This window comes from Symphodus melops, assembly GCF_947650265.1.
Source record: "Symphodus melops genome assembly, chromosome: 23".
Taxonomy (NCBI): Eukaryota; Metazoa; Chordata; class Actinopteri; order Labriformes; family Labridae; genus Symphodus; species Symphodus melops.
This window is the reverse complement of record NC_136713.1, coordinates 10,285,001-10,310,110: the sequence shown is the minus strand read 5'-3', so window position 1 is coordinate 10,310,110 and position 25,110 is coordinate 10,285,001. Positions and strand designations below refer to the sequence as shown.

The 25,110-nt window shown below is 40.0% G+C and overlaps 1 protein-coding gene across 1 annotated transcript in view; it reads right to left on the bottom strand.

Moving 5' to 3' along the window:
- The window catches only part of LOC306818475 (neural cell adhesion molecule 2-like), a 363,832-nt gene that overhangs the window by 264,075 nt on the left and 74,647 nt on the right, over positions 1-25,110 (bottom strand). The window contains exon 6 of the mRNA XM_079336086.1: positions 23,630-23,796. The gene's annotated coding sequence lies outside the window, so the exon portion shown is untranslated. The remainder of the gene's footprint in view (positions 1-23,629; positions 23,797-25,110) is intronic.

Here is a 25,110-nt window from a genome sequence, read left to right as displayed (position 1 = left end):
ATGCAATTCAAATAGTGCAAACAATAAGAACACTAAAAAAATGCCTTCTCAATACTTGTTGCAGCACAGATATAATGGTTCACTTTATAAATTGGAATTTTCCATTCTACATTTTTAGAAAATATGCAGGAAAACAAGAACATTATTATCCTTTTACTGATGTTCAGTGAGCGAGATTCGAAACAAAGATGCACAGTAAATACAGCTATAAGGTACTGTTTTTATGATTAATTCCACTCCATATATAAAGAGCCATTTAATATCAGAGCTGCTGCATAATTTATATGCAATCAGGAATGATTTACAGTTGGACAAAGCAAACCCTGCAGAGACATTGACCACAGTGCTGCAGACTGCACAGCCACAGATGAATTTCAGCATCACGGACAGCGGCACCTTTTCAATCAGTGTCCAGATAATATTGGTAAAGCCGGAGTGTTTGAAACAAATTACAGATGGGGGCATTTAATTCACAGCCACACACCCACAAATGAAATTGGATTTTATTGCCTGTGTGAGAAGTCCTCTGTACCGCTCGCATTAAGTCTGAAGCACAAGTATTGCACTCTCAATATTTGACTTCCTGACACACTAACTAAGAAAGCGGCTGCATTACATCAGAGGAAAGCCATTACTCGTCGGCAGTGGGAGAGTGTTATGTGTGGCAATGACTTGTGTCATGTCCCATTAATAATGGTAATGATAGCATTAGGGAGGGAGCTGTGGGATGTAATTCAAAGATCTGCCAAGTGCGAGTGACAAGGTCATTCTAAATGACAGTAAGCAGGCCTGACACTCCCTCACAGGAAAATGTGCACGTTTCTGTCTAAATCACTCAAAAAAGCACGAGACTCACTCAGAGACAGGGTTAAGTCGCTGTTACTAAGCAGGAGAAATTGTTTCATTCACACACAGTTTGCATGAGTACTTTCAATATGCCATGCATATCATGGTTTCTTCACATTTGAGAGGTTCAGCTGGCTGTCTTCAGCAGCAGGTGTTCACATTCAAAAGGAAACATTATTGGGAGAGGACATAACCTATGAATAACAAGACAACAATAACAAGTCTCCTTTTGCCTTTATAACATCCGTCCACATATTATCATTTATCTCTGTGCCTTAAAGGACACAGAGAAAACCATGCTCCACTTGGATTTATGGGAAATTTAACATTATAATTGTAATGTTTGTTTCAAGAGTGTTATAATGCGGAGTGGTTTGTATTTACGTCATCCTCTTTTCTTTTTAAACTCCGACCATGAGAATCAGCCTGACTTTTTGTTTGTAAATTACCCTCTTTTGTCTGTTTGGGATAATGGCGTTCTTGCATCTCCCATAGTTCTCTGAAGACATGACAGAGAAGTAAGCATTGTTGCCATGGAGTCTGTGAACTTGGTTTGGACTACACAATGAGCCCTTCATTAAATCCACACGTTTACATTTTGATGGCTTGGCCAGTGGCCTGAATGATCTAAAATAGGGTCATTTGTAGATTATTTTTTAATGTTGCTGTTACAGCCTTGGCTGCAACCTCAGACTTTCCTGTGTTTCCCTGTGTTTCCCCAGCCCCACTTGTGTCTCTTTAGTTCTGTTTGTGTGACTAATCACTCTCTGGTCCTGCCTCCTCGTTACCTGGTCAAGACTCTCCACCTCCTCCTTGCTGCTCACCTGTTTCCAATTCCATGATCAAGCCTGCAGCGTCTGCTTCTTTGAGAACCTGTAGTTTCTTTGTTAGTTTCTGAAGAATTTAATATTTGTCTTTGTTTTTGCCTTAGTTACCTGCCAGCCTCAACCTCTCTTCTTGGATACTTTACTTTTGGACAATAAACACCCCTTACGCCAACCACTGTGTTTGTCTGTTGCACTTGGGTCCCTAAGTTGAAATCGTAACAGTTGCATAGAAGTCAGAGGATGCAGTGAGCAGAGCTAGAAGGCCACTAGTTGAGTGTTCATGAGTGATGGATGAGTCAAACAAACATGGGACTTTTAGCAAGGCGACAGGGTTTGTCTTCTGGCTTGGTTATATAGAGTGTTACTTATGTATCATGTTAGTATCACATCTAGTGTATGATTAAACCAATTGTCTTTGTCAAGTGGCAACCTCCAGTGTTGAAAACTGAAGTTAATGAGGAAGTGCAAAAAAACTGCAGTTCACTGAGTGTCCACTTGAGGCTGGCTACAAACGACCAAAAAGTCTCACACACACACACACACACACACACACACACACACACACACACACACACACACCAATTTTGACTGCAGAAATAATCATGTTTACAGCATGGAGTTGCCCATTTCGTGATTGACACTGACACTGATTTTGTCTATGACACATACATTTTGATTACATGAGGGATAAGAGTTAACGATAATATGATTTCTATTTAAAAAACATTTCAAATCAATGTTTTGAACTATTGTAGTACCTCATGCCATTCGTTTTCCATAAATGTGAGTAAATTACGCATATACAGCATGAAGACACGATTATAGAACATATTCATATTTTGCAGACTGATTGAACATTATGTTATAGAATTTTCTATGACAGCTGTCAGATTGAATGAGAGCATGGCAGCTGTGGATAAGAACAGAATTCTCTCCCTTTGGATCATGCTGGCAGCCACATCGTAATGCTGTCTATATATAATTAAGCTGTGAACATCACACATTATTCATCTGTCAGAGAGCTTCCCAAAATTGGCGGAAGCAAATTTACGCACAATTAATCCCGACTATTGCCTTTCTCTGCGGCTCTTTCCTGTTTGTTTCTCGCCCCTGCTTTCAGCTTGTGCTTTCAGCTGAGTTCTCTGCTCCCTGAATTAAGTTTTAATTTCTTCGCCAAAACAAAACACAATTCCATCAAAAGCAAATATGCAATCAGTCATCAGATTGTGATTGGGTGTGATCACAAAAATAGTGCAGCTGCCTGGCCTTTACACATCCTGACACATTACAGAAATATTATTTCTCAGTGCAATCCTTAAAAAGGCACTTGATCATAGTCATTAAAAAGTATGAAAAACAAGCAAAAATGACAAGTCGGATTCATATCATTTCACACCACAAGAAAAACAAACATGTTGTCAGTTCTTTCATTCTGTGATTCTGAAAACAAAATATTTTCTTCGTGAAATTAAGAGTAATTTACTTTTTTCTCTGCTTGGAGAAAAGATCCTTTCCAATGACTGTTGTGCCAGCGGACAGAACTATTTTCTTCAGTATTCTAATTTCCTCAGTTCCCATTAAGAGCAGATATCATTTCTCTCCAGGACAGAAGGGCTTCTCTTAATTACAATTACAGTAGAATAAAATCCCTACACCTCACTCACATCTTTGGCTTTTTTTTATGGGCATCCTTGTGCTGTCTTGCATGAAGGAAGACTTTTCATTGGCCCGTTTTTTAAACACCAGCACTTTGTTTATTTGATATGTCTTGTGGTGAGCTTTGTGTTTGGATTATTGTTATTTAGTCACATTTACAATAGTGTTTCATTTCATTATGTAATTAAAGTAGCTCACAACTCTTCAGATGTGCTTTATGTTGATAACTTTTAGTGTCTACTCAAAAAGACTGAGCAAATTGGTTTGTTTTCAGTTAACATAATAGTGTAATGCTGAAAACTCTCGTTTAGTCACGACTGTACTGAGTCGGATTGATGGAGGGCTGATTGAATGATTGATTTATGTCGTAGAGTTTCTTTTTCGCCTGCTAAGGTGACTATTGTACCTTGCTGCCATCTAGACACGGTTATTAGGAACCCTCAGAAGATTATATTATAACAAAAAGGAAGCTCTTTTATACGGTTTCACTTTGATTTTTTTAAGCATTATGAAATGAGTAAGTGACCTTTCCTGTAATACAGCTGTTAATTACAACTTATATACTTTGCACACATCAGCCCTGCATAACAGAACAAAAAGCAAAGCTCACAAAGTCTGCTTGTGCCTGCTATCATCATGCATGAAATCATATGGTATTCACATTCTCTCAGAATGATTCCATTTTACCCACATCATGTGTATGTGTTGGGGGAAGTCTTACACACCAGACTGTGTCTAATTCATTACACCATTAGGAATGTGATCCTGCAAAATCCTGTCTGATACAACTGATTAAAGCACATGAAGCTTCAAGACTGTGCAGCTAAATTCAGCTATTTGTTTTGATAAGTTTACAGTTATCTGACGAGATGCCTGCTCAAGGTGACTTTGCGAGGCAACTTTGAATGTCTCTGCATGGAAACATGGACGTCCATGTATCAATGGGAAGGGTTCGTGTGTGATGCAGGTGGATCCATTTTCTTGCATGGAACTCATTCTTTGCATTCTGACAGATGCATTTCAGCTCAGGGATCAAATAAGAGAGGCATAAACTAAGCAGCGGGGCTAATTTCCCTGGGGACACACTTGCGTTTCTTCGGGGAAACAAAGCTCTTACTGTGTTTTTTAACTTGGGAGCAGACATCTTTTACTGTGTACCAGCTACAGAACTGATAACCTCACCACGAGAGACACATTTCTCTCCTGTGGAACATCCTACAGTCATTGTTTCTGCCGGCAGAACAAACATCTTTTATCCAGAGCAGAGTTACTGCAGTGTATCAGCCAAACTTCAAAGCAACAACAGTTGCTCCAGCTGCTCGAGCAGTTTCTATCTGATTGAGTGAGAGTGCCACTGACCTTCAGCCATTTTACTGAGACTGTATTAAAAAGGCCCAGCCAGAGCCCGCCGTTTTATGGCCAAGCCTTTCCAAGGTCCCACTGACCTGATGGATATTACGAGGATAAATCAAACTTTGATGCCAACACACTCATCCACAGAAGGGGATGAAGCATGACTGTGTGTTGAAGAATGGCGGAGCCAGAGTTAAGGAACATGCATGAGCATTTGTGACAGTGTCAGCATGTGATTTTTTAAAATGCTCGCTCTTACAGCTTCTTATTGTTTCACTTCAATCACAGTTTGCTGCTAGTTGTTCTATTTTTTTTTTTTACCTTGTTTCATGAAAGATTTCCAGAAACCCAGCAGGAGGAAAGCAGATCCCAAAGCCCCTGACGATTGTCAGAGAAACTCGAATTTCTAAGGTTTAACTGCTGAACCCAATATTTTGTTATAAAGAGGACACTTGTGCAGAAAGATGGACCTCCCGTTTAAATCTTTTAAATGAAAACAACCAATGGAATCAGGCTAAGCATTTACAAACAAGCTAGTGGCAGCTCAGCTCACAGCCCTCCTGACTCCAAACGACTTTATTACGTGTTTTTACCAGTTTCCATCACCTAGTATTATCACCTTTTATTATGGAAAAAAAGAAGAGCTTGAAGATAACTTGGCTTTGAATAAATAACTTGTTAGCCATAAACACTAGTAATTCTTATAACTTAAAAACGACTTGAGCCAACAAGCTAAGGGAATCCAAGTTCAAAGCCGTTCCTCTCATCCTGTGGCCACCGAAGAGTATTAGAAATAAATGTATCTTGAATGCTCTTTATCCATACGTTTGAGTGGTCAATCTGTAAAATATTTGAAAGAAATTTCAGCTGACAATTCAGCAATTGTTTTGCATGTGTTTGTTTTGTCAGTCGAACAGCGCATGACGAGAGAGCGAGTTAGCGCGTAAAAGCTTTCTGCTTTGACAGCCCCAGCATACATAATTCGTCAGAGAGTAGTTTGACCCACGTTCCGATGTGGCGGCGCTCTTGACCACCACGCAGCGCCGTGTCACCGCTTTGAAAGTGGCAGAGTGGCGCGTTCTTTAATGTGCCCACATCAACTGAACATTAACAATGCAGACACACAGGGTGAGTGAGAGGACAGCGCTGGATGGCAGATCCATTTCCTGACTGACCAGCTTTTCACATCCAGGGGCAACCGGGGTTTGTCATTGTGGGATTTAAGCCTGGGTGTGTGGTGACAGCTTGATAATGCTGGCCTGATTCTAACACCAAGCTGTGCTTCTCTGGAATTATAGAGTGCTAAGGGCGAATAGTCTTAATGACACGCACACTCAATGACTTTCTGTTTGTAACTGTGAAAGCTGCTTATTTTATTTGATCATCGCCTTTAAAGATCCAAACTGAACAAGGCAAGTGTGGCACAACTAAGTGTTCGAGAGACTCTTTTTTGTCTGAAACAACTGTTTTGGTTTTAATTCAAAGTCATGAAAGTCGGCTACATGGAGGATAAAGGGTCAGAGTTAGAAGTAGACCATCTGCTCTACATCTATCAAGGGACCACAAACTTCTCCATGCATGCTGTAAAACAAAATATTAGTTTTATTTTAAGAACAGGCAAGTACATTTATCAACGTAAGCACTAAGGTCTATCATCTAAATGTGCAAGACTAAACAGCACAGGCTTATTTCCATCTGCGGTCTCTGGCAGGTTGACCGCCTATAAACTGCACATTTCTTTGCACAAACTCGTGGGTGTCAGCAATACTGCGTCCACATTAATAAGCAGAAGCAAGTCAGGAAATGTCATTTACTTTGCAAACAGATGTTTCCATCCCTTTTATGTGCAACTTTTCCACATAAGGCATGTCTAAGAAGTTCTGTCTTTCGTAAATTAAAATGTATATATTAAGAGTTTTGATGAACTCAGCAGTAGTTTAAAATGAAAACTACTGTGAGTCTTCAATCAAAGCAGTGGCACATAGAAGTCTAAGGTGAGAAGCATTCGATTAAATGAGTGTGATGTACTGATGTCCTGGCTTCACTGAGCTTAACCATGAGCAGTATAAAAGTAAACAGACTCTTTTAGCCACATTTAGCTTTGTTTTCAATTTCATTGCTTCTATTGTGCGCATCCTGCTCACAACAGACAAAGTTAGCCATTAGCTGCTTAACTTATTGGTGCATGTATTTTGATGTATGTCTTACAGGAGCTGGGGGAGACCAAAACAGAACAAAAAGCAGAGTGAGGATTGGACTTCATCAGGCTTCTTCATCAACTACGATTTACTGCTTATTGTGCTGCCCACAAGTGGTCAAAAACGACAAATGGAATTACAATAAAAGCTATCCCCGGGCTTATACTTATTAGCTGAAGACATTTCATCAGCGACACCTGTTAAGTTTTACTGAATCCTTCTGCATGGCTGAATTCACAAAGTCAACATTTTTGCTTTCCTCTCCCTAAAAGGGAGCTCCCCCCCTCACTCACTTAGTTTCCCTGAGCAGCACTTCCTGTACATTTTTTATCATAAATCCATTTCTATTGTTATTGGCTCAGACTTTCTCTCCGATGGGACTTCATGTTGCTTTAAAAACCAATAACCAAGAGCCTCTGGCAAGTTTCCGGACAATTTATCATTGTTGCTAAATGTAGGCAGGGCACTCGTCTGATGTGTACAGATTTAAAGGGAGGTTGGGAGAGACTGCGAATGAGCGTGTGTGAGCTTCTGTAACATGCTCGCTTAAAGAGCGTGCAAGTCTCTCAATGTGATGTGATGTTTGAAGTCTTTAATCAGTGACATAATTTTAATTTTTATCTGAATATAATATTATTACAAATATATAATATTTGAGTATCAATGTGTAAAATATGTTGCTAAATCCAGTAAGAAAATTGCCAGACAGGTATGAGAAAAGAATAAATGAATGAGTGTTTCTTAACGTTTTTATCGTTGGGTCATTTAAGGAGATAATAAAGCTTAAAGGAAGCGCTAAAATTAGGAATAAATTGAGTAAAAAGAAGATAATAAATGTAAAAGGAGGTAAGCTGCGGGGCTTTCATTTTGTATTTTTGTGGATGCTGATCTGTTCGTTCCAGACAACATAATTCAACGCGTTAAATCTGCAGGGCATCAGTTAGAGGGGGAAAGAGAGAGAGACACTCAGCTCTGTTGCAGCCCCTAAAGACAAGTGTATTTCACTTTTTAAAAATGGCACACTGCCCGTGTGTGAGCAGTATTTATGGATGTGTTAATGTTCCTACAGTCCATTGTCAACATTACAAATCCCACAATGGTGCTTTTATTCAAACAGTATTAATATCAAGCCAAAGACAGTAAATATTCCACTAAGAGAGGGGTGTTTCTGCACAGCTCGTGCTGCACTACAGTTCTCTTGTAAATGAGTATTAAAGGGGACATCCTGTGATGTTTTACTGGTCTTGAGTAAAGAGCACAAAATTGAAATTGCATACTGTATATATCAGAAGATATGCTGAGAGAAAGTTGGAAGTAAGACTATGTTAACACTACAAGCCTTCAAACTTGAATAATAGCTCAGATCTGATTTGTTTGTTTAGCTGTTCATATTATAGTTTTAATGTGGTCTGTATCAGATTCTAATATGAATTGGTTACACACCTGAACTGACCCACATGAACAAAACACAAACAAACCTGTCACACTCAGCACAGTCACTGATGTACAGTAATGAGTGGATCAAGATGTATCTTGCTGCACTGACAGATTTCTTCCAAGTCCAGACCTGTGTTTAATTTAGGACTAAATTATTACTTATTTTAAGGAAAAATAAAGCACTTGTACCCGACTAAATCATACTGTCTATAAATCTGTATTCATTTAGAAGCACAAGCTCTTAAATATGAACGTCTAAGCAGAACTAGGAGTAGACTATTGCAGGTAGAAAAATACTTATTTCAACATCAACAGGCAGAATTTTCTACTTCTTGCTACATCCCTACAAAGCAGGCTGAGTGTAAAGTCAGACTAAAGCTGTGTTGAGGTGAAATGCTCCCTCTCTGAGTGGGCAGAGGGATGAACATGACATGAACACCAAAGAAGGACAATTATGATAAAGAGCGCGGGCAGGTCCATCATGCTTAATTAACGTTACACAAGCTGGAAGTGAATTTGTTTTGACTCCCCCTGCCAAGAAAATCTGTAATTTAGGCCCGATGTCAGGTTACTTAACTCTGCTTAAAGAAACAAGCAGGAAGTTGTTGTGTTTCTTTGGTTTACTCCATCAAGGTTTCTCTTTTATAATATGGTGTGGAACTATATGAAGCAAATAAAGAGAAGTGTACAGGAAATAAAGGTTTGATCCCAAGCGAGCAGGTTCAAAGTCTTGCGGTACATTTCACCGCTAAATAACCTGCATTTCCCTGCCAAGACAGAGATGCAGCTCTGCTTTGGCATTTGAGATGAAACAAAGCTGAAATAGTGGATGCACGGCTGACAGGATGTGGAGGATTTGCCCTTTGTGGGAGCTTTTCTGACTGGCGAGATGATGCTCAAAGAGGTTATGAAGAGAATGTCAAGCAAGGAAGCCAAACTAGACCCTGACTTTACCTGAGAGAAAAGACGGACGGACTTGTGTCGCCGGCATATCAAAAAAAAAAAAAAAAAAAACATTGTCGCAGAATCTGTGATGAATAAAAGATCAAATACGTGATTATATCTGCTCTGGTGATTATATGTGGTCTTTACAGCTCTGTTATACCGCACAATCATCCAAAAAAATGAATGTGAAATGTCACCAAGAGTAACGACTCCATTCCCAGCTAACTGTGAACATTTTCGGCTCATGATGGATGTGTTTATATTGTGGCAAATGACCTTGACAACAGATGGTGATTATACTTTCACTCGCTTTTTTTCTCCATCTCGCTCTCTGCAGCTCTCCAACAGGCCAAAACAAGGCAGCACAATTAACAGAACTAAACAGTGAGTTTAACAGAGATAGTTCCATGTTAAACACCAAACACAGGCGTCAGCGATTAATCCGACATGAACTCACAGTGACTTTCTTGTTTGTATGACAAACTGTTTTCATCCAGGCTAATTACAGTACACAGAAGTGGATCACATGAATATTATTAAAACCTACAAACTAATGCAAAGTGTCCATATAAGTTGTCTGTATGCATTTTAAACACAAGTAGTGAAGTAATGGAGTTTTCACGGATAACTTTCAATATTTGCCACTTCTCAAACAAAATATATAAAAAATGGAAACACAAACATGGACTCTAAATCTTGTTTAGCCTCTAAGTTAATCATAAAAATGGCTTCTTTATAAGAATTGATGAAACAAAACAAAATACATTATCTCACACTCGTTTTTAAAAAACTGTTATGCTAACAGACCAAGCACAGGATGAACAATTGGAGCTTTGTGCTGAAGTTAACGAGCTTAAGGGCAAAGATTTGCATTGTTTACAGTCCATGCTCACGATCTTACCCAAGTTGTTCAGCATGCTAACTATTGCTAATTATGAATGATCAAATAGCATATCCAACCCTGAGAGAACCTTTAGACACTGATCCCTCGATCGATCTCTTTACAAATAAAATACAACTAATACATGTTTATGTGATTTTGCCCCATGTCCCATCTGTTAACATGGAGGAGGCGGGGTTTGTTACCTGGACCTATAACTCTTGCTCTTTTGGCTTCACTTACAGGGAAACGTTCTGTCCATCTTTTTTTTTTACAGGCTGTGATGTTCACAGAGAAACAATCAAACATGAGACTGAAGGCTTCTCCCTCTCGTCTCATCCTTCTCCCTGGTATTTTAAGTTGGGTGAGTGTGTCTGCCACTGATTATCTCCTGCTGTGAAGTGCATGTGTGAAGCGTGTTCCTGAGTATATCAGGGCTTGGATTTCCTAAAATTGCCGACAATTGTTCATGAGCAAAAGGGGTAAATAAAATCCAGTGGAGGTAATGAACACATGACTGGAGAGGTGAGTCCTAAGAGAATTCATAAACCGAATGACTGACTGATCCCTTTGGGTATAACAATCAAACTATGGGTTCTGTTAGCTTTGCTGTGTCCGGAGCGGATTGATCTAACTGATCAGAGTTTAATGAAGAAGCTATGAAAACAATGTAGCTTTAAATGTCTGTAGATGTGTTTTAATAACATTGTGAGGTCCTGTAAGGTCTTCAGAGGGCTAAATCGGGGGGGGGGGGGGGGGGGGAGTTAGCTATTACACAAAATTGATTGATCAGACACCTTTTTTTAACATTGTATCTTGTGCATGAGACAAACAGGGGTCCTTAAAGTTCATAATTAATTATAAGTCTGCCACTAAAAAAGTGTAAAAATGAAGGTCTCAGTTGTGATGTGTCCAATTGCCTTCCTCTTTCGTCTTTATCATTTCACGTGCATGACTCATTAACTCATTCAATATTAATTACTCATTATAACTCAGTCTTTGTAACAGCTTCAATCACGATAAACGACAGAGTTAATCCCATCACATCATGCAACATCATTTCTTATCACTGCAGTTATCTTTAAATTTATGTGTGTGTGTTGCCAACAGTGCATACAAATTGTTTACTGCCAGGTTTAATTACTCGTTCGGAGGTTTCATTTCTGACCTGCTGGATTTGATGTTTTTACGCACAAAAACACCGCTGTGATGTTTTAATGACTTTAGATGTATTATGTCCACCTGGATTCCTAAACACACAGTGTGCTGTATACCTCACTGGAGAACCAGTTCGAACAGAAAATGTTTGTCATTGGAGGTAGCTGGAGTACTGCAGCACTCAGCCAAATCACCAATAAGACTGTAATTAGTTTCCTCAGCGCCACATGTTCAAACACACAAGTGGTTCAAGCAGTAATCCAAAAGGTGTACTGGAGAAATGCATCACACCGCGGCAGAGTCGATAAGTTAACGGGGAGTTTATGTGAAAGAAATTAAATAAATAAACGTACTTGTTTTATTGGGGATCCATCCACAGTGCCTCGGACAATAATGAAGTACTTTTGCTTTTTTTTTTAGAAACAAAATTTAATTTAACTGAAAACCTCTTAAAAAATTAATTTTAACACATAAGCGAGAGATTACGTCAGACTAGTTTCTGACTCACTGCAAAATAAGAAACCCCAAAGCAGGCTGCTTTTATTTTGTTTAATTATTCTGCAGTTGGTGAAATGGGCTTCATTATTTGGAGTATGAAAGGCAGAGAGCGGGGGAAAAGATACGCCTACATTCTGGTCGGTATTTCGGCTGGTGAGAGTCAACAACACCACAATCAAACAGGCTCTTCAAAGCTGGACTTAAACACAGGGCACAAGACTGCGGTGAAGGAGCATATAGTTAGAGGTTACAAGGCAGACAGCCTGACATCATGGTTGTTATCTTTATTCCAGGAAATATTCTGTTTTCTCTGTTTTGGACAGCAGCCGTAATGCTGCAGTGTTATTCTTAATCTGGGGCGGCTCTTTCTCATCGGTACAGTCGGTCGTTTCTCAACTGGAAAGTTGGAGCTTCGATCCCCAGATCCACAGGTCGGACTTAAATCCAGGGCCTTCGAGAAGGACTACAGCCATCAGCACCCGAATTAAACTGTATGAGCGTATGTATCAAGTCATTAATGTAGCTAACATTGCAATTGGTAACATATGACTTGATATAACCGATAATGGTTTTATATAAGGGACGGTAGTAGCTAGGTGGTTGTTGGATGCACTCTATTTCAAATGCTTCAGCCAGGAAGGTATTAGTAAATTTGATGTACTCGTCCTCAATACGGACACAGAACTTGGAGGTTGTTTTTTTTTTCTTCCTGTATTTAAGGGAAGTTATGCAACACAGCTTTGCGTTCCTAACCTACTGCTTCAATCCCACAGAGTCCTTTTAGTTCCCCCTGCCGGCAAAAATAAAGCAGAGCCAATTCCAAATGTTAGAATTAGGATTATTCAATAGCAGTTTATCGTTCGCTCATTTCCTCTGCATATTTGCAATGGTGGATTATGTCTCTCCAGCTAGTAGCGGAGTGTGTTTTACTGTGAAAGGAAAAAGAGAGAGGAAGGTCTGTGAAGCTGATAATGAGCCAAAGTTAAATCATCCTATCCCTGTCCTTTAAATGATGTTTGAGCAGAAACTTTGATGAGTCATACCCGTATCATTTTCACCCATTTATCTTTCACGCTCCATAAAAAATGTCCAAATATTCCTCTTTTAATAATAAAGGGAAATACTTTGATCTGAACCTGTTGAAAAGGCTCCAGTCGGCCGGGATGTTCTCATCAATTACTCTGTTTTTTACGCAACAGTGACCTTAATGCAGCAAGGTCAGACAAAAATATCAAACGTTATTATGTGAAAATTGAGTCGAAGGCAAAGAGAAGAGGGGACTGTAAAAAGTGAAACAACTTTTATGAGAGAGATAGAAGGCAGCGGTAGAAATCATGTACGGATACAGACTATTTTAGATGTGTTCATCTCTCTTCATGGTGGAGCCTGACGGCCACGAGAAGAATCACACTGGGCGAGGCCCTGGCTAATCTATGGTCTGAAAATGTTTGCCTGCAGTTAACACAGTGGCTCAGACACCGTGGGGTTTTAATGGCTGGCATTACACACACAAAAAAAGGCTGTGGCATATAGAAAAGGCTTTGTTCAGAACTTAAAACACTCACTGTGGTTGTTCTGATTTGGTCTTATAAAGGCCAAAGCTCCCTACGTAGCTACTACCTACTATGCTATAGAAATACAAAATATAAAGTATATCATTATAAATGCTCATATTTTCTGTGGAGTTTCTTTTGTGGATTTGAGTACATGTGGCGATAATACAAAAAGTCTGAAAGGTCATAATTACAATTTGGCTTTTACAGGTGATTTAGAGCTTTTAAGCTCTTTGTCTCACAGCTGCAGCATGTCTTTATCATGTAGCCACACTTTAAAAACATGTTTTTCAATGTGGGTTTAAGATAGCTGCTCTTGATTTGATGTGTGAAGGACAGGAGTGAAGACGACCTTTAAGAGACCTCTTTATCACTGACGGTGATTTTGACATGTAATCGCAGAAGGAGTGGTTTAGGAAAAGTAACAACAACTATCATGAAATTAGCGCCAGGGACTGGTGCAATATTAAATACAGTCTGTAAAGGGCTTAAAAATGTTTCCTGTGACACCAGGCAATCCGTATACGAGTTAAAGGCGGGAATGTTTTGTCGTTCTCTTTGACTCTGAAAGGTCAGGAGAAGAAGAACAATAAACTGTAGTAGCAGCCAAAGCTTTTATACGGCCCTTTCAGATTCCTTAATGACAGCCTGCTAAGCACGCTCACATATCAGAGCTGCAGTATGTTTGCAATGCTCTGTTCAAGATGAAAGAAGCCAAGCCATCAGGTAAGGACCGATGTGTTGTGACATTTCCGTGCTATGAATTCAATGCTATAAAATCCTTCTTCCTGTAGTGATCAGTCAAACTCTCTGCCATGAGAGAAGCTTCGAAGTTTGTTGAAAACACAGAAACACACCTTTAAAAAAGGTATGTGACAGAACCTCTCCCACACTTAAAAAAACATAAAGTAAAGCCTGATATTGGATATATTTAGATACACGTATCAAAAGATATGAAAGAGTGCTGCGATTCAGGAGGAATATTGTCTTGAATGCACACACTCTACCACTGACACAGTATGGAGCAACGCTGTTCTGAGTATTGACTTGTGTTTTTGGACGCCTGCTTTTTCAAAGTCCACTATTCCTGAGAAACATGGCTGATAGTTAATTAAAACCGTTAATTAAAATTGCTGTAGTTAAATCAGAACCAGTACAGCTTTCAGAGAACGAATCATTGCTTTATGTTTTAACAAATAAAAGCGTCCCACGCTTTGGTTGAGAGCACGACGAAACCAAAACACGAAAGTTTGGAGCTGGCAAACCAAAACGAGGAGCTGAAATATTAAGCATCATCGGGTGGAAAAGGCTTCAGATGATGCAGAATCTTAAGCAGATAAGAAAACACAAGTAAGTAAGTGAAGTGGATGATATTGTCGGCTCAACAGTCAACATTGTTCACGAGTGACACCCCGAAAAAGCAAAAAAAAGTCCCGTACAGATGTCGCACCTTTATCCCATTTCCTCTGTCTCAGCCAGCAGCACATCTACTGAGACCTGCAGCTCCTGTGACAGCCTCTATAATCAGCCTGGATCTCTTTTCCTTTCACTGAAGACAAATCAGACATAAGGCCTTTCATCACCATTTAGCTGAAGTCATTGAGTCAATCCTTTTTCTCGGCTCAGATGGAGCCCAATTTACATGCCAGACAACTTTTGAATTCGCAGAGAATTTCTCGCTCATAATTAAGTGCCAGTCATAATTATGTGAATCTTTGTAGTGGTGTTTGAATTAGATTAAGGTAGAGTGTGAATTAGATTTCAATCTCCAAATAGCCCTGTGTAGGCGAGCGTCATCACAGCTGCTTATGAAGCCCTCAGCAGCTCCATTTAGATGTTTCCTCATTAATTCTCCGAGTGTGTGTGTGTGTGTGTGTGTGTGTGTGTGTGTGTGTAAACATCACGGAGGAAAGAAGTTGGGAAAGTCAGCCGACGCTGCAGGAGCTGATGCATTCGCACTGAAGCTGCATCCACAAACAAATCCATCCTGCTCTTTCTTCAGCACATGAGAGAATAACACATACATCTTTATTAGACCGCAGGGCGAAAAAGAATAATGTGTTATTGGGTTGTTGTTGGGTTTTTTTGGGCTTTAAAATACACCTCTGCAAGTTCACTAAGCCGTGTTGATCCCAAATAATATGCCTGGTAGAAGTGTAAGAGAAAAGAAATGTCAAACTGCTTTACATAAAGATGCAGCCTGTCTCATCCATCAGCATGAACACACACACACACACATACACACACACACACACACACACAGGAGGCTGCTTATTACCACGCTACAAAGACAAACTGAAGTTAACTGAGTGTGCTGCATGTTTGAAAGGTCAGAAAGGGAGAGAACAGCTTGAATTTCTAGACAGACTAGACTCTCTTCTTCTGTATTTAAAATATTTCTGGAGGAGTAATCACTGAAAATGTGCATTAGCTGAAAGGTAAATATATTGAAATTAGTTTTGTGGTTCACATTTCTAACGTTTTTGTGCCTTCATGTGCAGATAGCGCGCCAAACACACAGCATAACAATACATCAAGATACTTCCAGCGTGTGTTTTGATGGGGGGGGGAAAATACTCCTGAAGCATCTAAAGGTGGAGGTGTCAGTTTTCTGAGTCAGTCCTGCAGAATCAAAGAGAGGAGCGCTTCTTCCCAGATCCACCATTTCACAGGCGTTCAATGATCACAGAGGGAGAAATCCCTCACACAGGGGGGAAAGGAGAAAAACTGAATCACTGACAAGAAGCCTCGAAAGATCAGGATGCATTACAGCAAGGGCACATCTTTGCAGGTATATTGTAAGTGGTGGTAAACGTCTTCTTTTGGATGCGGATTTGACAGAAACTAACAGAACATCATTTATTTTTGGTTCAAGCTAAATAATAACGGCGCCTGTGTTGATTAGTCTTCTTGCCCCTACCTGGAGATCAAACGCTCTCTATTTTAATAATGTGGGGGGAAAAAGTATTGAAGTGCATTCTCAAGCTAATTAAAGCATTCACGATTGATTGTGATCTACAGACATTCACTTAATTTTGTTCAGTGTAAAACATCTTCGTGTACATACGTCGACATGAGAAGACACACAGACTATGTCAGAGAGAAGTCAGGGACGCTCCCATTCACAAATTCCGGACAGAGGTGTTTTAGACTGATGTCTTGTTTAACGAAAAGGTGATCCAAATCATCTATTTGTTATTAGTAGAGGAATATCAAGGTCTTTCAAAAAAGGAAAGAAGCGCTTTAGAAAACACAGAATTCAGGGCGGAAGTATTTGGCGGAAGTGAAGGACAATAAAGTGGCCTCTCAGAACTTCCCAATGATTTTTGGTTGAGTCTGATAAACAAAAATGTACGTTTTTGCTGAAAGTCTTGATTTTCAAACTGGAAAGTGATTAATAGAGAGTGATGTAACAGCTGTACTTTCCCTCCCTCTGGCCACTCGGCTGTTTCGTGAGAAAAGATAGAAGAATTAGAGGGTATTCTATCTGGAGTCTGGCTTCCTCTGGGCTGTGTCTGTTTCAATGCGGCTGCCTTAAGGCCTGGTTCAAAGGCTGAGCAAAGATAAAAGCCTGGAAAGGAGGAGGGGGAAGAGATGATGTTGTTTGTCATTGCTTGTTAAAAACAAACTGTTGAAGATCACTGAAGGTCCCATGCTTTCAACACTCAGACCCCAGGCCTTGAACAAAACAACCGAGGGAGTGAGGCACTCGTAATCAAAATGAGAGTCCTCTCACACCCCGTCTTGTTTTCCTTCACGGTAGTGACTGATGTTTGGTCTATGGATGTATCATACAATCTATTACCAAGCATCCTCGGGGTATTGCACCATCACGTTGGGGTCAAAGCACTTCCAGAACAACATCTTCATAAATTTGTGGCTTCATTGCAATGTCTTCGATGCTTCGAGATATTTTTTCATCTCCAGGCGAGCTGCCCCCTGGGCTCAAAAAGAAGTGGGCATGTCTGGTCGCTGCTGGAAGGAGCAGTCCTGAACAATGGCAAGAGCTCAGCAGCCTTTTTTTTTCATATGACAGATTATTTACCGTACACTGGAAAGATCATTTGAATGCAATCAGGCCATTGTGTACAGCACAATGATCTTACTGTATGTCATTATAGAAACAGCAACATACAACGGCTGCTAGCTAGAAGCTGCATGCCAGCTGTAGCTGACACTAGCTCAAGGCTCAAAGAATGCATTTCCAACAATGCTTACGTACAGTATAATGTTGCATTTACACACAGTTATCTTCATTGTTACGCTTCCTATGCTTAACATGTATCACCGCCATGTTAGCCCACCTTTGCTACTGCCATTGAATGTAAACAATGATAAATATACTTTAAAAGCTGCATCCAAAGTCAATATAAAATACTTTAGAAACACATTTTCAAGCCAGATTGATGTCTGGTGAAGTATTTATTGCATGTCTTTAGACCCCCTTTGCCTGCTGCTACTGGCTGTATGAAAGTGTGATTCAAAAGTAGCATCCAAAATCAATGGAAATGGCGTTCAAGACATTATCTTGGTGCGACAAATATGTCCGTTAAGAGGCAATTTTCATTAACGTGCACTCAAAGTAGAAAAAGAAGAAGCCTTGTCAATCAGCATCAATGGGCGATTCATTGGACATTCAAGGCATGAAAATGCAAATGTGAACGTTTCCTTTTCATTTAACCGTCGTAATTAATTTCTTAAACAACAGAGGCCTTCTTCCTCCGCACATTAATTTCATCGGTCTGTAGAGGCATATCTTAGTCTTTTACAGAATTAGCACAATTAACCACCGCTGAATAACGATCGCTCGGCCATTTAAGATCGCTCCTGGCTCTTTCCACTCCATTTCACCGACATTACATGTAACCGCCTGACAATAGCAAGCTCGTATTTGTCCAATATATGAACGCATGAATTATTGATACTCTCCGCTATATCTGTTGCCGCTTTCCCCTGGGTGCTCTCATGTCGTCATGATGTTTGATAATGAAAAGAGTGAAGAGACTGATGTGCAATTCCTCTCCAAAGTGGCCATCGCCAGCTGTCTTAAGTCATTTTTAAGAGTCCTGTGTTTCCTCATGTAATGAAGAACCAACAGCAAGCCTCTCATGAAAAATGAAGGAATGGAAAATCATGATTTCACTGTCAAATTCATCCAAATGTTGACAGTGAATGAATCTACAATCCAGTCTTTACTATGCTGTTGCAAATCCCTTATGTGCATTGTGATTGTCAATGTCGTTTGTCAAAGAAACACCATATTTGCAGGAATTTGACATTGAAGAAGCCGCGTGATGAATTGAGCAGCGCTGGGAGAAAATCCTTGATGTGTTCACAGAGTATCCAATAACATAATTTAAAAATGTCTCAGGAATGTCAAAATATAGCAGACCTGTTGGCCTCTATGTGCAATGAAAGAATAACTTCACAGCTACATGCCAACAAAGATAAAAGAAACGTCTCAAACTTGAAAGACAAGTTGAGCAACTGCTAAAGTTGGTAAAATGTCTGAAGGCTTCATGCTAACACCTTTCAAAGAAATAGAGAAAAACTTTGGATTAAAAAAGAAGCTCACAAGTGGGTCAGACCTGTTGAAGGGCATGAACAGGCTTAGAGGAGGAACAACAGCTGTATGAATAAGAATTATACCTTTTTTTTTCTCTTGCTGTCCGTTAACCAAGAGGTTGACATCATTCAACAGGCTGAAAGAAAATAATGGAAGTCCTTCAAGTCTATTTACCAGTGGTTCCCAACTGGTGGGTCAAGACCCAAAAGTGGGTCGCTGAGCTGTTGTTTGTGGGTTGCACATGTGTGTGTGGAAAGAAAACTGTCAAACATAACATGTTTAGTCTCTCCTCTCTGCGTTCTGTCAGATGTTTTGCTCTGGCTGAAGCCCAAACTGCACAAAAAAACACCTTGAGGCTGTTGCACGACCCGTCTTTTCACATTTGGTTGAAAAGAAATCTAAACTTTGGGTTGCAATTCTCCTCAGGAGTTCGTTGTGGATCTTGAGGCTAGACCAGATCGGAACCACTGCTCTCTACCCCAACACACTTCCAATTATTCATTTTTGTAGCTGCAGTTGATCAACAGTTTGAAATTATTCTCAATCATTGGACTTATTTTCGTGTCAGATCCTCATTCACAGGAAACATTTATTCAACTATTAAGAGTTCTTTTGGGAAAATCTCAAAATTCTGTTGGTTTGATGAAAGAAAATTGTAATTTTCTATCAAAGATTTGTCAAGCGGAGTGGACTTCACTTCAATGCGTCCCTGGAAAGTAGACACAGCTAACACATAGACTTTTTTCAAGGAGCATCTAAAATTGTCAGTTTTTCATTGTTGCCCTGTTTCTCTTATATTCCTGTACGCCGTTGACAATCTGACATCACATCAAGACATTTCCAGGCGCTGAGCTGAAGTTTGAGGCAGCAGAAAAGAGAAAACTCAGCCATCTCACGCCTCAAAGATAAATAGCAGACTCTGACACCGGCTCATTGGAATAAAGAGCAGGGTCTTCTCTCTAGACTCATCACTTTGCACCGAAATACATGTCGGGAGAAATCCATCTTAAAACACATTTCTCTCTCTGAAGACTATAATGCAAAACAGCCACAGGACTATTTCACTGATCTGTCATTCTTTGAGAGGCAAGTACAAGCCTTTTTTTTCTTTTTTTTTTTTTTTGTAATTTGAACAAATTTTTCTGAAACTCTTTCTCCTCCTGTCCTGCCGCTTTTCTTGAGGGGTTGAAAAGGTTCGAGGAAAGGTGATTAAAGGTCGACAATGTCTGGGTCAATGCTGACTGCATTATGCTCGTTTGAGCCAAACTGGTGTCAAGGAGGTGGTTTTGTGAAGTTGGGAGTTAAAGTACATGGCTCTTAAAGGCTATCATTGAGGATGAGGTCAGCGCTATTAGCCTATAGCCAATGAGGCGAGTAACCTCAGGGCGAACAACTTTGTCTCAGAGTGGATTTCGTGGGCGTGTGGTGAATAGAGGTCAAGCAGATAAAAACGATCTGCTTGTATGTAGATCTATCATCAGTGTAGGTTTTGTAAGTGTTATCAGCCTTCCTCTGCTCATTTTTCACTTTAACTCAAGCTTTTAATTTGGATATTCTTATCCCAACCTTGCAAAAAATAAAATAATAATGTGCCCACATGTTTCTCAAGCATACTTATTTCTCATAATTAGGCCAAAATCTTCTTAACGACTCCCTTGACTATCTCCAAATGGCTATGAATTTGTGCGTCATTATGCTGTTTTAAAGTGGAACATCGGTTGAAAACATCCAGACATGAAAAGAAAAAAGAGCCTCATTTCCACCGGCGTCTATAGATCTGCTGCTGCAGTCCTTTTTCATTCCTCCCCAAGGATCCTGGACCTTGATAGAGCCAGACAAGCGTATCAAGCCACAGAGTGACACAATCTTTATTACATGCATGGTGGCTTGGAGCGGGTGCAGGATTCCTGGGAGAGGATATGATGAGTTAATGGCAAGGAACTATGTTTGATATGGGATGGCAGTTGTTGTCCGCGGTGTATCTCCATCTCACTCTGAATCTACCAGACACACACAGGACAGATGGACATCTGGCACGAAAAAGCTGCTAAAATCACAATTTTACTGTGAACTTAGATGAATTTTCATCAAGGTTAATTTACTTTTCTTCTTATCGTTGGAAAGACGAGTCGAACAAGTCATTTCCAGCCAAGGAGCTTGTCTTGCCATCACATTATTATCGTCTGAAACACAGGCATCTGTCTTCTCAAGATGTTCAGTTTAATCAAATATTTCCAAGGTATGAAATAAATTGTGTTTTTAATGCAAGGACTAAAGAAACTATCTGCAGAAGATGATGGTGCAAAGCTCAAGACGCCCACTGACACTGAACTTATAAATGGTAAGAGTGAATTGGTTCATACAGATTCTCTAAAGCTTCTCTGGGAAATGATGTCTCAGCCAGTCTGCAAAACAAGGCAGACCAATCTCTCAAAAACACCTTTCGAAAGTCTCCACAATCATCCAAACCACTGCTACAAACACACTTTACTGACAAAATGTTCCTCCGTGGGTTTCTTTGATGTTCAATGTCCGAGTTTAACTTTACTTTAAGAAACTACTTGAACAGTTGTCCTCTTTGGGAAAAAGCTTTTAAAATAGAAGAGTTGTCTGAGATTGTTAGCTTAAAACCTTCTTCTTTGTTCGGCATTGATAGTGACGTAAAACTCCCAGCAACTTGTTATTTCAGACATCTTCTGAATCTGCCGAAATTTCTGTTCAATAGTCCATTATTTGTAGTCTGAATTACATACATAAGTGCAACCAGCTGTATTTTGGAGCTTCTTGGATGCACTCAGAGTCTCATCAAGGACACACCAAAAGTTGACAGTTTCCACAGACTGTTTGGATAAAGGCCAAACTTTGAACCGCCCCAAACCTCTACATGCATATTTCTTATTCTAATAACTGGTCAAAACATGTGTGGCCTCACACAAGTGAAAGTGAGTCCCAAAGTGGGCTACGGCTCACTAAAAGCCAACTGCAGCAAAGTTTGTCCGGCACCAACAAAAGTAAAAGCTCAGCTTCATAAACTGAGTGGATCTTGGTTTAAGCCCGACCTTGGACTCGTATTGCATGCTGTGTCCCTCTCTGCTCTTCCTGGCTGCCCTGGCTACATCAAATAAAGGCAAAAAACCTTTAGGGAAATAGCAGCCACTAAAAAATAGAAGCTTCAGAAGCCCTAACCTTCCTCCCACAGCTCCACATGTCACTTCTGTCCTGAACAGAGCGAGTGTCTGTGCTGCATAAATGAATCACAAAACTCAGAATAAAGACCTCACTTGGTAAAAACCTGAAAAGACCTGCAGCTGTCTCATGTCCTTGTCTTCACAACTACTTTCCAGAGTTTTGGTGCAGGCAATTGTTTGGCATCAGCAAAACAAGATCATGGTTTCCCATTGTAATAGATGTGTTATCTAATAAGTTTTATTTTGAATAATGCTACTTGAGGCTGTATCGCTTACTGAAGAAGCATTCATCGTAAGCAAGACAATAAAGTGTGTCGTACTGGATCGTATCTCATTGCATCGTATCATATTCAATCCTACATCGTATTTTATCTTGTTGTATTGTATGATATCATGTCGTATCATAAACATTGTATGTTATCCTCTTGTGATATATCGTCTCATATTGTGTCGTCTCTGCCTTGTTGCGTCTACAGGGGAAGCTTCTATTGGAAGAATATCGAGGCCTGGACGGGATTGAAATGTTACGAGTGGGGCCTTCTTAAAGCATTAACAGTTTTGTCTGCACGAATCAAAAAACCTGTTGGGAAAAACAGTGCTTAGGGAAGCAAGAAAAAGCAAGTTAATTGGGGACAACAGCAGCAGCTCGTTTAAAAATAAATACCACAGTCTTCCAATCTGAGATGGGACACGAGCCCAGATCTTCAGGGATCGTGTTAAATGCCCAAATCCTTGAATAACCCAGTGATTTATGAATAAAACACTTGTTCCTGAGCTAGAACTGAGTTTAAATCTGTAAATAATGTACATAATTTACAGTAACCCCAAGGAGATAAGAATGCGTTAATCGCATACTTAATGGTGCTGAACAATACTCTTGGACATAACTTTTAACCTGTGAAATGATATGTTCTCTAAAATAGCCGACTTTTTGAAATACTCTTCTGCTGGCCTCGAGGCTTGAATGTAACCAGGCATCTTTTCAACAAATCCAGCTGTGAAAGCAGAGGTAACTGTGCAGTTCTGAACTCCACAAGCATGGAGTGGTTGTTGTTGTTGTTGTTGTTGTTGTGGCCTTGGGTGTGTTAAAGAAGCGTTGCAGCATAGGTAAACACATTTCTAAACTAACAAAACTGCTGCTGAGAAGAAGCTGGACCGCAGATGATCACTTACCTGACAGAGATACACAAGAAGCAGGCACTTAAAGGTGACGGGATACGTTTTACTGCAGAAGCTCATAGTCTTTAACTCTTTATAAGGAAACCGCAAAAGTCCGACAAATGCATGTACATATTGAGCTACTGCATTTAACCAAATCAAAAAGATGGAAAAGCAGTTCATAGAAAATGTCTTGTATAAAGGTGTTAAAGGTAGAGTTTGACGTAGATGACAGAAGACGTGAAGAAGGAAAGTTTTCTGTGTTGATGTATCAGAAAATCAGGAGGAGAATGTTAAAAGTCAGCCTGGGAGCAGAAGCAGTGACTCATTGATGTGTGTTACATGACGCTGATTATGCATTCTTACCAGCACACCGCTGCTGCTGCTGCTGCTGCTGCTGCTGATGTGAGCGTCAAATCCTGCTTTTCTGAGTCAGACCCAAGTGGGATGGAGTTTGGAGAAGCTGCGTGCCATTTTCTCGTCGACTTTGTTACTTCAACTTATCCCCCCGGTGTGGCAGCAGATGGGGCTCCCTTGCCTGGTGACACAGACAGAAAACACACAAAAAAGCATGACGCTGCGGAACAATCTGTGGACGAGCCTGGCAACCAAAACCCAGGGGAGAATGACTTCCAGGAGTTCAGTTCCTCCATTAATGATGTGGAAGTCTCTTTTTTACTAACCTGAACGACACATGACGATGGTATATTTTCTTCATCCTTAACATTAAAGTTATAAGCTTTCCGAACAGTATACATTCCCATCCGGACTTGGCAGGATTTTTATTAAAATGTTGCAGCCTTTATTCAAAGTGTGGGACAAGTTGTGATACTTTTAGGCTTTTTTCTTTGTGGAAAACATGAGCAAAACACTGTGAGCAACTCAAATAAAGGACAATATTGACTGTGTGGCATCAGGAAATAAAATGTGCAAAAACTGTATAAAAACACAGCAAATAGCTATTGCATGTTATCTTGTTAGCATTAGCTGGGTTAGTACAAACCCTTAATGAGAGACGGATATATCCATTATTATGATCAGCGCTGACACACACATCAACTTACAAAGCTTCTGGTTTGTGGAAAGTTAGGAACTCTGCCTCTAATCGGCCCAAAGACTTAACTCAAGACAAAAAAGAATCGGCTAAGAGGACAGATAAAAATTTGTAGCAGCTTGGAAAAATTTCAAAAAATTTCAAAAGAAGACATCAATTGTTTTTGATTTTTAATTGATTTGCTTCGAAGAATCGGATAAAAACACGGTGAAGGTGTGTCAGTCAATCTCAGAGAAGGCCTTGCCTAAAAGCATACAGTGTACTGAAGATAACACGTTCATGTTATTGGTGCAATAACATGAACGTATTGTAGTCTTAAACTGATGACAAATAAAACTCAATGTCTACGGGGTGAGGGGGTTCATTAGAAGCTCCTGTAGGCAATATTTTAGCATGTATGAGGCTCTATTGTGGATCTTTTTAACACTCAGAGATGTTGATGGTCTATATTTAGAAATATCATCCTTCAAGACATGACTCAGGGTTAAGCCCAACATGTTGGCGAGGCTCCAGTCTGCAGTCTGCTTTACTGTCCTTCAGAAAGAAGCTCCATTAGCTCCCGGGGTGTTTTGTGTGTGTGTGTGTGAAGCGTCTGACCCTGTGCATTGACCTTCCTGCAGAGAGGGGTGAAGCAAAAACAGAATCGCCCAGCAGGGATCACTAAAGCATGTAATTCATTCATTAATCCTCCTCGCCTTCAATTAGGAATATGTGCGTTCCGTTGATATGTGGGTTTAATATGAGTGTGAATTTGGGGGAAAAATGGTCCGGCCTTGGCTGTAAAAAAATAAAA